Source organism: Ochlerotatus camptorhynchus, unplaced genomic scaffold (genome assembly GCF_037179485.1).
Source record: "Ochlerotatus camptorhynchus isolate MF236.1 unplaced genomic scaffold, CSIRO-AGI_Acam_v1.1 ptg000357l, whole genome shotgun sequence".
NCBI classification, from domain to species: domain Eukaryota; kingdom Metazoa; phylum Arthropoda; class Insecta; order Diptera; family Culicidae; genus Ochlerotatus; species Ochlerotatus camptorhynchus.
This window is the reverse complement of record NW_027040845.1, coordinates 5,278,244-5,290,398: the sequence shown is the minus strand read 5'-3', so window position 1 is coordinate 5,290,398 and position 12,155 is coordinate 5,278,244. Positions and strand designations below refer to the sequence as shown.

Here is a 12,155-nt window from a genome sequence, read left to right as displayed (position 1 = left end):
AAGGGCAATCACTTGATCCCCCTTCTGATGAAATTCAATTGAGCAATCAATTTAATATGCTAACGGATGATGAGAATGATCCATCATCCAGGCAAAACTCCACTAAACTTTCCCGGCTGGCTTAGTGCCAAAAAGGAAAAGATTCCCCCTATTGTGGTAGCCACTTCCGATTTCGATACTCTTCGCACGGAACTTTTGAACTTCGTTTTCACCTCGGTTTTCACTTCAAATTGGCCGTCGGAGTGAATGCTACAATCTCGTTCTAAGCGACAGGTGGGAAACGCTCCATGTTCCCAACCAGGTACTAATTCCTCTGCTGTTTATAACGGTCAGCGAGGAACAAATTTAACATACGAGATGCACATTATTACGAAATGATCGTCATGATGGAGCCGGTGGTGGAGTTGCCATCATTGTTCATAGACGCACCGAACATCAAATTCTTTCTTCATTTGAAACCAAAGTTTTTGAAACTTTGGGAGTTTCTGTCGAAACTAAATTTGCGTAGGCCAGTAAAAGAAACTTACCCGTTATTATTGGTGATAATGCAAAACACCGCTCTTGAAATAATACTCAAAGCAATTGCAGGGCTGGTAGCGATCACTGCTGTCAAAATTAGTGATTTCAGTGACCATGTTGAAGCAATAAGTGACTAAATAGTGGCTTACAGTTGTAAAAATAGTGACTCAAAAAAGACCTTGAATTGAATTAAAAGTAAATTTTAATGACAACTCATCGAAATTTCTGAGGAGCACAATTCCAAGGGCATTCTGAGGATAATTTCATTAAGTTTGTGAGAGAAAACATATTCTTTGGATTTTTTTCGAAAATACGAAAAGGATATTTAAATCTGAGAATAACTTTAAATGATGCCCTGGATCTTCCAAGGAATTTCGGAAAATAAATTCGGGAGAGTTTGCCAAACAAATTATGAGAAGAAATCGAAGGAATTTGTGAGGAGAAATACCAATGAATTCTTAGGAGACTTTCAATGTAAGTAGAATTCGAAGGGAAGGAGTGAGATTCAAAAGGAAATCTGAAATGAATTCAATGAATATTCTGATAATCTTTCCAAAGGGTGTCTTATTGTGGAGAATTTCAAGGTAATTCCGAGGAAAACTAAAAGAACATTGAATTCGGAGGATAGCTTCACCGATTGAATATGGAATGGACTATTCTGAGGTCTTAAGAAACTTCCCAAATTTTTCCTGAAGTTAATGAAACTGCCTTGAAGTTCTTTTGTAGTTTGAGAAACTAGCCTGATGTTCACAATATCATCAATACTCATCAAATTCTTAAACTTCCCTGAACTTAATAGCAATGCCTAAAGTTTCCTTAATTTTTCTAACGATCATGAATCCCTTCTAAAGGTTTAACAATTCGCTGAAGCCCTCTAAACTTCTTTAAACTTTATGTGACTTCTCTAATGTTAACGGAACTGCTCTGAAGTTCTCTGTTCTTTTCTGAAATTCTCAAAACTGTTCTAACGTTTTGGCAGTTTTCATGAAGCTTGTTGTACTGCGCTGAATTTAATTGAACCTTCAGTGAACTTCTGAACTTATGCGAAGACCTCAATTAACTTTATAACGTTTCTGAAGTTATCTGAAAATCTAGGAACTGCCTTAAATTCCCAACTAATTTTCTGAAACTAATGGAACTGACCTCCCCCTGACATTGCTCAAATTTTCGGAGCTTACTAAACTTCTTTCAAATGCTTCCGCATTTTGCTATTGTACATAAAAAATGTCTGAAGTTCGCGGATCTCCCCTTAAGCTCCATAGATTTCTATGAACTCCTAAAAATACTTCTGAAGACCACTGTCCTTCTGTGAAGTTTTCGAAGTTTTTCAAAATTTCTGGAACTTTTGTGCTCCCGCAATTTTCATGGAATTAGAGCGAAATAATTAATATAGTTTTATGATTTTCACTGAACTTCTCATTTTTTTTTATTATAGTCATTTTAACGCTCTTGTTTGTGAGTGAGATTTGAACTCGTGACTTTGGCGTGAGAGGTATGGATTCTAACCACTACGCCGGGGTCGCCCCCTGAACTTCTCATGATTTTTCTGAAGTTCATGAAACTTCCATTGAATTATCAACACTAATTTAAAACTTCTTCAATAGTCTAAACTTTCCTGGTGTTATGAAAACTACCTAAACGATTGTTGAATTTCTTTAAAGTTCTCTAGGCAGCCCTGAATTGATCAGTATATTTTACGAGTCCGCAACTTTACTGAAATTAATTGATTTGCCTTGAAGTTTCAACAATTTTCTTCAACTATTCTAACCATTATAAACGCTCACTTATTTCCCTGAACTTATCTACGCTTACCTGAAGTTCTCTTAACTTGTTTAATAATCCGGCAAATTTTCTAATATATATATACATATATAGACTGTTCCAGAAAGTATAAGCACACCTTATTTTAACGGTCACTTTGAATATAATGAAATATTTCAACATGTTTTGGCTGCGTCCTTTTTTTTTTTTTTTTCACTAGTTCGTTTATTTACTAGGCTCAGTCGTGTGTGACACTTTGCGGAGCCAAAATCAGTAATGTTTGATTTTACATTTTAAATAGCAGTAGTTCTAGGTTAGTATTGGGTACCAATTACTCGTGGCGGGCTCGAGGTTAATGGGTAACAATTTCGATGGGAAGGAGCTAGGTAGGAAACTGGTTTCTGAAGCCTCCTTCAGATACTACTCTCGGACGGTTGACCAAATCCTGGCTGGGCAGGGGCAAGTAGCACAGGAACAGGAGGATAATAAGACTGGGACACAATGGCGGGAAATTGTTTGGAAAGGATGGGATGGTCACATCAAACTCTAACATCAGACAAACAAAGGAATTCGTAGATCGCTTGCATGTAGGGAAGATCACGTGTTCCCAATACATCTCTTACTTCACGGAAGGGTTACCACTTCAGTCTGTTATTCGAAATTAGCATCTTCAACTATGTAAATCGTTGACTTCACGCAGAAGTAATACCAACCGTTGGAAACTTACAATTTTAAATTGGCTCACTACTTGACTAGCCTATTGGTCCCAAGCAAAGCGATTAACGTACCCCATTCTAGTCAAAATTCTAGTACTACACAATGTTTGTTTTGATTCGCTATGAAAGTTTGACAGATAAAATGAGGGATTCGTGGATTTTCCTATGTTTCGAGGGGTGCATCGATTAGCTTGGGACCGAAGAGAGTACCAGAGCTGAGCCAAAAAGTTGAGCAAGTTTCTTCGGGACCTTCTGGTCTTAGAGTTACCTCTATGGTAATACTAAACATATAGTCAAATTACATAACTCTGGATGGGAGCATACCATCAATTACTGTCATTGGTCGAAAGGTACAGTAGCAGCACCTACCCCACCCGTGTCCCCTCGAGATCGTCAAGTCGAAATTGACAGGAGCACGTACCGTGGTAGAGGTAAACAATAACTGCAATTTCCAAACCTACGACTGGATGCCTTCCTTCGAATAACAACTGGAGTGCTGTAAAAATCGGTAGAACTGTTTCAAACACATCGTTGGTACTTGAGCGGTCGGCGATCATCTCTTTTTGCCAGTGGTGGCGGGGTTGGACACCCCTCACCATCCCTCTCCAAAGGGGGAGTTTGGTAAAGAGAGATGATAAAACCGATTTTTACCTTCCTTAAAAGTTGTCCTAGCTCGCTATCTACTCTCTATATGCAATTTTCACACTGCCGTACTCTAAACGGAACTATCAATTCTATACTTTCATGTCCTCCTCATCTATCGTATAAAAATTACCACTTCAGTCTGTTATTCGAAATTAGCATCTTCAACTATCTAGATCTAGCTTTTTTTAGGTGCTTAGAATTTCTTAAAAATTTGCACAATACCCCTCAAGGTTTCTATATTTCTCAAGTTCGCTTAACACATGTGATGTGCTCTGAAATTCTAGGAACTTCATAAAAGTTCCTCAAAATTTTCGAATGTTAAAAGAACCGATCTGAGGATCCCGCAGTTTGTTCATGGAGCTTAACTGAAATTCTCAGCATTTCTTTTCATTCCTCAGAACTTCTTCAAAGTTCCTACAATTGTTGTGAAGTTAATGGGACTGCAATAAAGATCTATAATCTTTCATAAAGTTAATTACGAACTTGAAATAAATCATTTAATGTATTACTTAATTCAGGCAGTTAGAAAATTTGCAATATATTGAACTTGTACATAGAATACGAAACTACAGGCCATTGCATATTTTTAGATCTTAGATCTTTTTTTTTTAACTTTATTAAAGTGAGATATTAAGTAACTGCTAAACTTCAACATACGATGGACTTGATTATAAAGTTGTTTCTTAAACATTGATTGACATGTCTTAAAAACGTTTGGGTTAATTAATATTGCTTTTGATCTTCCAGAAAAAGCATATTTTGAACGCATTTTAAAAATAGCTATCTTATTATAAGCCTGGAAAACTCAGGATATTTTATTTAGAAAAAATAGTAGACACCCTGTAGATAGAGAAAAACGATTAAGGAGATACTCTAAGGAAGCCTTAGCGTGAAACTTCAAAGGCACAAATGTCAGCTTCCACAAAACAAATTTGAAATTGCTACTCTCTGTTTGTAGTAGCACAGCAAACAAGGAGTAGCAATTTGTATGTTTTGTGGAAGCTGACATTTGTGCCTTTAAAGTTTCACGGTAAGGCTTCCTTAGAGTATCACCTTAAACGTCACAAAGCAAACAATGATCAATCTTGAGATAAATGCATGCTAAAAAAGTTGAAAATAGTGACTGATTACAAGAAAAAGTGACTTTAGTGACTTGACCTTAAAAAAGGAGACTTTTTAGTGACTGGCTTGAAAAAAGTGACCAAGTCACTAAAAAGTTACTCGCTACTAGCCCTGCAATTGCAATGGTAATATTCTGTTTGATAATTTTTCTTCAGGCTATTATAATAACACTATTCAATATCCAAACAGCCCAACAGGCTTGTCTTCAGCAAGAAATCGTTTAACTGATTCATGTCAATTGTGTAGCCAATTGGTTACCCATCGGTTCTTATCACCTTCCAGTAACTTTTGAAATATCCCAAGAAATAATTTGTAATCCCAACAGCTCTACTTTCAATTACCATAGAGCTGACTGGGAGCAATATCGAACATTTATGGAATATAGCTTCGATCCAAACATTCCTTTGCAAACCAAAGATGAAATTAATTGTGTTCTTGAATCTCTGAATACTTCTATAGTTGAAGCAAGAGCTGCCTCAGTACCAACATACGAGGCTAAATTCGATTTAATTATAATAGACGACGATTTTCAGCTCTTGATCCGTCTGAAAAATGTCCGTAGGAGACAATATCAAAGAACACGCGATCCTGCCATGAAAGCTATCTGGCGGGATTTGCAAAAACAAATTAAAAAGCGATTCTCTGCCCTGAGGAACAAAACTTTTGAAATAAGACCCGAGTTTCAAACCCTTTGGGAAACTCACAAAAATTTTGAAAAAACTTCAGAGAGCTGGAATAAGGGCGTAACAGCTTTTGTAAACAATGACTTCTCTTGATGATTTCTCGAAAGTCATAACTCTCCCTGGCAAATCGACATGACTATCTAGTAGGGGAAGACTTCCCCTACTCGATGGATGTGTTGGTTTGTGTAGGCGTACTTTGAGTTCATAGAAATCAACGAGAGAAGTCATTGTTTACAAAAGCTGTTACGCTCTAATTCCAGCTCTATCTAGAAATGTTCTTTCAACTTCTATATAGGGTGAACGTCCCTAATGTCGGCCTAAGTGTTCCTAATATTGGCCCCATACATAAATTTAAATGGAAAGCATTTCTTAACAATTTTTCAGTAGCAACCAAAAATATCCATTTGTATTGTCTTAAGATTTATAGGTCAAAATTAGAGCCATTTCCCCAACCTACAATGTTTACACTGCCGTACTCTAGCGGAACTATCAAACCTATACCTTAGAGAAATAATTATAATAGAGAGCTCACTTAATCATTTCCCGAATAAAATAGTTTCAACACTGTCATGAGCGTAATCTATTGATAAACGGGTGAAGCTTTTTGTTCCTGCCCTGCTCATTTTGTGTTCGTACCGTGCGCATGCATATTAATTACCGGCGCATTTTCTTTGACAATGAAAACCGAGATGACAACTTGATCAGTTGGAAGTTGAACTCGATTGATTTTAGACTAGGTCCGATCTTCATTTGTCGATCAAATAATCGATTTACTTTATTCGCTTTCTACCGCGATCTGAGCGATGCATTTACAATACTTATACATGCAATCAACAGTTCAAGGTTTGAGCTTTTGATTGCGTGAGTCAATATTGCAAATCCATCGCGGTTGCGGAGAAACCGAATAAATTTATGATCGAAAAATGGAGATAGGACCTATTCTAAAATCAATCTAGCTATCTCGTCCACGTATGGTCTAAAGAGCCTGAATTTATAAAGAGACGACATCTTATCCTTTTGACAGGTCTTCTGCTCGATTGGAATGACTTTTCATATGACTTTGACAGACAATCGATTGTTCCAATTTTGACATGTCGCCTCTTTATAAATTTAGGCTCTTTAGTATGGTCCATACAAAAGGTCTATACACTGAAAAAAAGTTTTAATTTACACACTTAGAAAATAATACCGAACTCGGTTTAATTTTCTACCGAACCTCTTCGGTTACCAAAGAGAAACCGAATAAATGGTTTAAAAACATTTTTTCAGGCGTATTTATCGAATCAAACCCGAATTTCGGTAAAATAGTATAAATTTGACAGATAGAAATGAAGGCTGAACCGAAAAGTACGGTAAAGTATCGACATTTACGAATTCGGTACGTGAAAACCGAGAAACTCGGTAAACTGAACCGAATATTCGCTAAAACGTGTTAAACGTCAAACGCTTAAACGTGAAACGTTCCACTTGCGCTCAACTTCGTGACGGAAATTTTAACCGAAAACTCGGTTCTCTAAGCTGAGTCTTTTTTTTACTCGAGTGTGCTCGTTGGACGTGTGCAACAATTCAGTGAAAATGGAAAAAGTTCTGCACGTATGATTGAAATTTTTTGTAAGTATTTGTTTCAAGTATATATTTGGAAGAGTTAATAAAAATAATAAATATTAGCATCTATCGCATTACATAACTGGTTTTATTTTTATGAAACTTCGAAGCAACGTATCCTGAATCAAAATATAAAGCAGGAATTGAAGTGAAAACCGAGCGCTGCCCAAAAAAACCGAATTCCGTAATTACAACAGGTGGCTCGGTTTGTTTGACAGCGTTCGGTAATTTTTGAGTTAACCGATGTTCGGTTATTTCTGCTTAAGTTTATTTTTCGTCAACCGAGATTTTCGGTAACTTTGACACATTTTGGGTAAAAAAGAACTAACGACAGCTCGGTTATTCCTCTTTTAACCCAACAGACTACCGAGCGTTCATCAGCTAAAAGCTCGGTTGAAATAAAATCGAGTTCGGTATTATTTTCTAAGTGTGTAGTTTGTATTAGGAACGCACATAATATTTTTCCAATAACAAAAATAATGGTTGTTATCTGAATATCACATAACATAAGAAATTGTATATGAGAAATCATATAGATTTCATTGGACACATAACGTTCATGTGGTTCAGTGGTGTGAAAGTTATGTGAAATTCACATGAATATTTTCCACTGGTTATGTGATTTATTTTATAAGTGTACTACAATAATAAAAACAACTTCAAAATTAATTATATCAAATTATATCCCGTTACTGTCATTCCTTCGGTGTTGAACCAGCTTCGAACGGATTTTGGAATTCTTCGTCACTGTGCCCGTTTCAGACACGCTTCGTGCTTTATTTTGCTGCACGCCTATCCGGTAGTCCAATGTACACTCGATATCTGATTTTCGTCGAATGTATAATCTTCACAAGTTTACTCCTTCCTTTCAATCTTGAAGCGTGTATCAATAAATAATTACTTCTTTGGTAAGTTGACAGCTGGTAGTTCATCGTACATGTAAAATGCACACGCTTGCTGTGAATTAGTTCACCCGTTGGCTGTCATAATTGAAAGAGGCGCTGTTTCAGTGAGTTTCCTTCGAAATGAGCTCTCTATTATAATTATTTCTCTAAGCCTATACTTTCATCTCCTTATCTATCATGTAAATATGTTTACCATATGTCTGATATTGACATTAGTTAAGTATCTCCAACTGTTTAATCGTCAACTTCACGCATGAAGTAATAAACCAGTCTGATTAGTAATTTACAGGGTTGTCGACTCTCCAGGAATGCTATATTTTTCAATCACCCAGTGTTACTATAATTCATAGTGATATGCGAAAGAAACTGCAACCATAACCACCTGGATATCTATAAGCAAAAACGATTTGCTTAATCACCGTAATGTTTTTATCAACTTCATGATCTGTTGCTGACCTCGATTTACTCCATGTTACGAGGAAAGGTCCTTGACTTGGCAATTTTATCACCCATAGAAGTTACTATTCGGACTGTTTCCGGACTTTACGCTACAGGTAGAAATGCATCTGGTGGCCACCCATCTTGCATTTGAAACACTTGTGTTTAATCCCATGAGCAAAATTCTTCGGAATAATGCGCTTAACCAAACGCTAGTTCGCGGCTGAGTTAATTTAGATTAAGATCCTAAAGTAGACTGTTGTCAATTTTTGCCGCAAAATAATGTACTGACCACTAGTCAATATCTCCTTCTGATTAATAATTTAACTGAATTTCAGTAAATTGAAATGTGTTTTATTTTGATAACAAAAGCGTTTCAAATATTTTCACAACATGAAAACACAATATCGAATCAATTTATCGTTCATTGATTTGCTTACAAAAATCACGACTTCAATGTCGATTCACTTGATTGTTTTTATTTTATTATTAAATAAGGCAAATGTAGAAAGCATAGAAAATTAGTTGACTGATTCCAGCGAGGGGGGCGACACATCTAAATCTCAAGTTTAGATGGTTAACAAATCTCACACTAGCGAATCAATCTTCGAACAATCTTCTTTCATTTCTCGCATCTACTTGCATCGCTCATCAATTTTTTGCAGGAAATCTTCAGAATCGTCATCAATCTTCTTTGTATCTACTCAGCGTGCGCGCAGCTAGTCACAGCAAAACACAATCTTTTTTGCATCGTAGATAGAGTCGTCCCCCTCGGATTTCAGTAATATCCTTGTTTGCTGATGCGATCGATAAATTTTGTTGACGAATTTTTTTATCGAAATTTCAGCATAATTGTTCGATCAATCTCGGAAAAATCATATGCAATGCTGAAATATCAGCCAAATCAGATTTAAGTACGTACAGTCGAACGTATTGAACATCCTTTTTTTCCAATTTGAACTTTATGAAAAGCGCTTTCACCTCAAAAATCTTGTAAGCTGCTTCCATCTTAACAGCAATCGCATAATACTTTCACACAGCTGGAAATTTCCGCTCCCTTGAGCTTCGCGCCTTTATTGAGATTTTCTGAGCGTATCAAGCTGTTAATCACACAATAAGAAACCAGAGCTATGTACAAGTATTCAACAAAATTATCTTTTTTCCTTCAACCCTTTACCATTCTTGCATTTACTCAAAGGCACTTCATTACGACAAAGGTTCGATTTTTGTTGGACCCATCTAGATTCAGCGTCCATCAAGAGACGCACCTATCTTAATTTTTGTCAGACCCAATTAGGTATAGCATCTACTCAGAGACACACTAACGCACTAGGTGACTTGGAGGTTACATTTGGTCACAACCAATAACGTCTAGCGTCGACATTATGATTAGGTTTCTACTTCATTACTTTATTGGATGTCCGTTCCAAAACCGAATGCCCGCACCTTACCCTTGACACCACTTATAAGGTTTTGGACAATGGTGGGGCCGACTTCTTTTGATACTTTTACCCACTGTTTCTTCAAAGCCAGCTCGTACTCCAACACCTTAGGTGTTTTATTAAGTCTGGCCTTCATGATGGCCCAAAACATTTCAATCTGACGAAGTTCCGGCGAGTTCGGTGGTTGACATCTTTTTGTACAAAAACAACATTGTTGTCTCTGTACCAGTCTAACACCGGCCGCGCGTACTTGCTGGATGCCAGATCCGGCCAAAACAGTGTCTCACCTTCGTGAGACCGCAGGAAGGGTAGGAGGCGCTTCTGGAGGCACTCGTCCTTTTAGATTTGCCCGTTGATGGTACCGGTCGTGATGCATGGCTAGCTCAGCTTTCCGCACCCATAGATGGCCTGCCAAACCAAGAACTTTTTGAAAAATTAGTTCACCTTCTTCTACCTTACCTCCTCAGGAAAGGCCAACCATAATGTGGCAACGTAAAACTCCTGCCCCGGGAACTGCTTTGTGTCCGCCGTGATGTAAGTCTCGTCGTTCATCACGACGCACCTCGGTTTCGCCATCCACTCCCGGTACAGCTTCCTGGTGCGGGGTTTGGCCTCCGCGGTTTGTTTGTCGTTTCGGTTCGGTGCCTTCCGGACCTTATATACGTGGATGCCGAAACGTTTCATCGTTTTTTGGACAAACCAGATGGAAACATCCGCCTTCTTCGCCACATCGCGGATCGAAAGATTCGACTAACGCTCAAAAAGACTCAACACCTTTCTGGCCTTCCTGGTCCTTCCTGGATTTTCCAGTTTAAAACAGAATTCCCTGAAATTCGCTGATTTTCCAGGGTTTTTTTTCAGTTAGTCGACACCCTGAATTTACTTTAAAGCATTTACTTTACATCAACTTTAAAAATTGTTGATTTTTTCAATATTTTCAGTACATAAATTTTCAAATACAAAAACCTTCATTTTATCTAGTAGGAGAAATGGCTCTAATGTTGGCCTATGGATCTAAGATTGGGCCCATCGCTAAAAATCTGCTAATTATCAATTTTATCTAGATGAACGCATCATTCGGACGGTACTTATGGACATTTCTGGTCGCTATTGAAAATTAAGTCGATTGCTGAATTTTTGTATGGGCCCAAATAAGGGGCACTTAGGCCGACATAACAAAATCTCTGATGCAAATCAAGCAGGAGCTCAATTTGAGTGTATCCCGGGAGACTGTTCGTCAAGTTTTAGTCAAAAGTCCGTTCATTAAACGGGCTAAAAAGGCAAAAGCTCCCAATCTGACTCCATCTCACATCGAAAAACGCTTAAACTTTGCACGGAACAATATGAATCGACAGTGGGATACGGTAACATGCTGTAGTATTTAAATTTGTGAATATTGCACGATTAAAACAATTGTCTTTAACACTTTTTATTTTTGCGCAGACGATCTTCAGCGACGAAAAGAAGTTTAATCTGGACGGCATCACGGTTCTGGAAACACGTCTGCTACCTTTCATGCGCAGATTTCGACGCAAAAAGTTCACATTTCAGCAGGACAACGCTGCTATTCACACGAACAAGGAAACAAAACAATGGATGATGGACCATAAAATAGATCTGCTCGACTGGCCAGCCCGGTCCCCAGACCTATACCCAGTAGAAAATCTCTGGGGCATTATGGTTCGCAGAATTTATGCTGAGGGACGTCAGTATGCCACTGTATATGAGTTGAAATCGGCAATATCTGAGGCATGGGGAAATATTGAGAAGGCTGTCATCCAAAACTTGGTAAACAGCATACCGAACCGCATGTTCCAAGTTATTAACCGGAACGGTAAGGCAACTGATTATTGACATGTAATATTCACTGTTTATGACATTAATCTGCGTTTAAAACGCAGCAACCTGATCCAAATCCGAAGTGGTTCTAAGCTAAATTGACAGCAAAAATTAACAAATATGCTCTCAAAATACATATATAACTTTAAGTTTTAACTAAATGACTGCAATGTAATGTATAAATAATGAACTCAATAAAACATCAACAGTTGTTTTAAAACTTCTCAAATAACGTTTGAATTATCCCAAAACATAGGTGGTCCTAAGCTAACATGACAGAGTGTATGTATAGTAAGATTTAGGAAAGCTTCAATATGCCTTGGACACCTTGACCGTAATCTTCCGGGACCACTTATCGTATTACTTCGGAGGTTGCAAGACACAGCGCGTCTCACTTTGCCTCAGCTAACTGGCGCTTATGGTTCGCTGATTGTCTCTCCATTTTGTAAGCCATTTGTTTATATGTGTTTTTTTTTTGTC

At 37.6% G+C, this 12,155-nt stretch overlaps 1 protein-coding gene across 5 annotated transcripts in view; it reads right to left on the bottom strand.

Moving 5' to 3' along the window:
- Positions 1-12,155, bottom strand: part of Ehbp1 (Eps15 homology domain containing protein-binding protein 1) — an 82,402-nt gene that overhangs the window by 2,967 nt on the left and 67,280 nt on the right. The gene's annotated exons all lie outside the window — the stretch shown is intronic.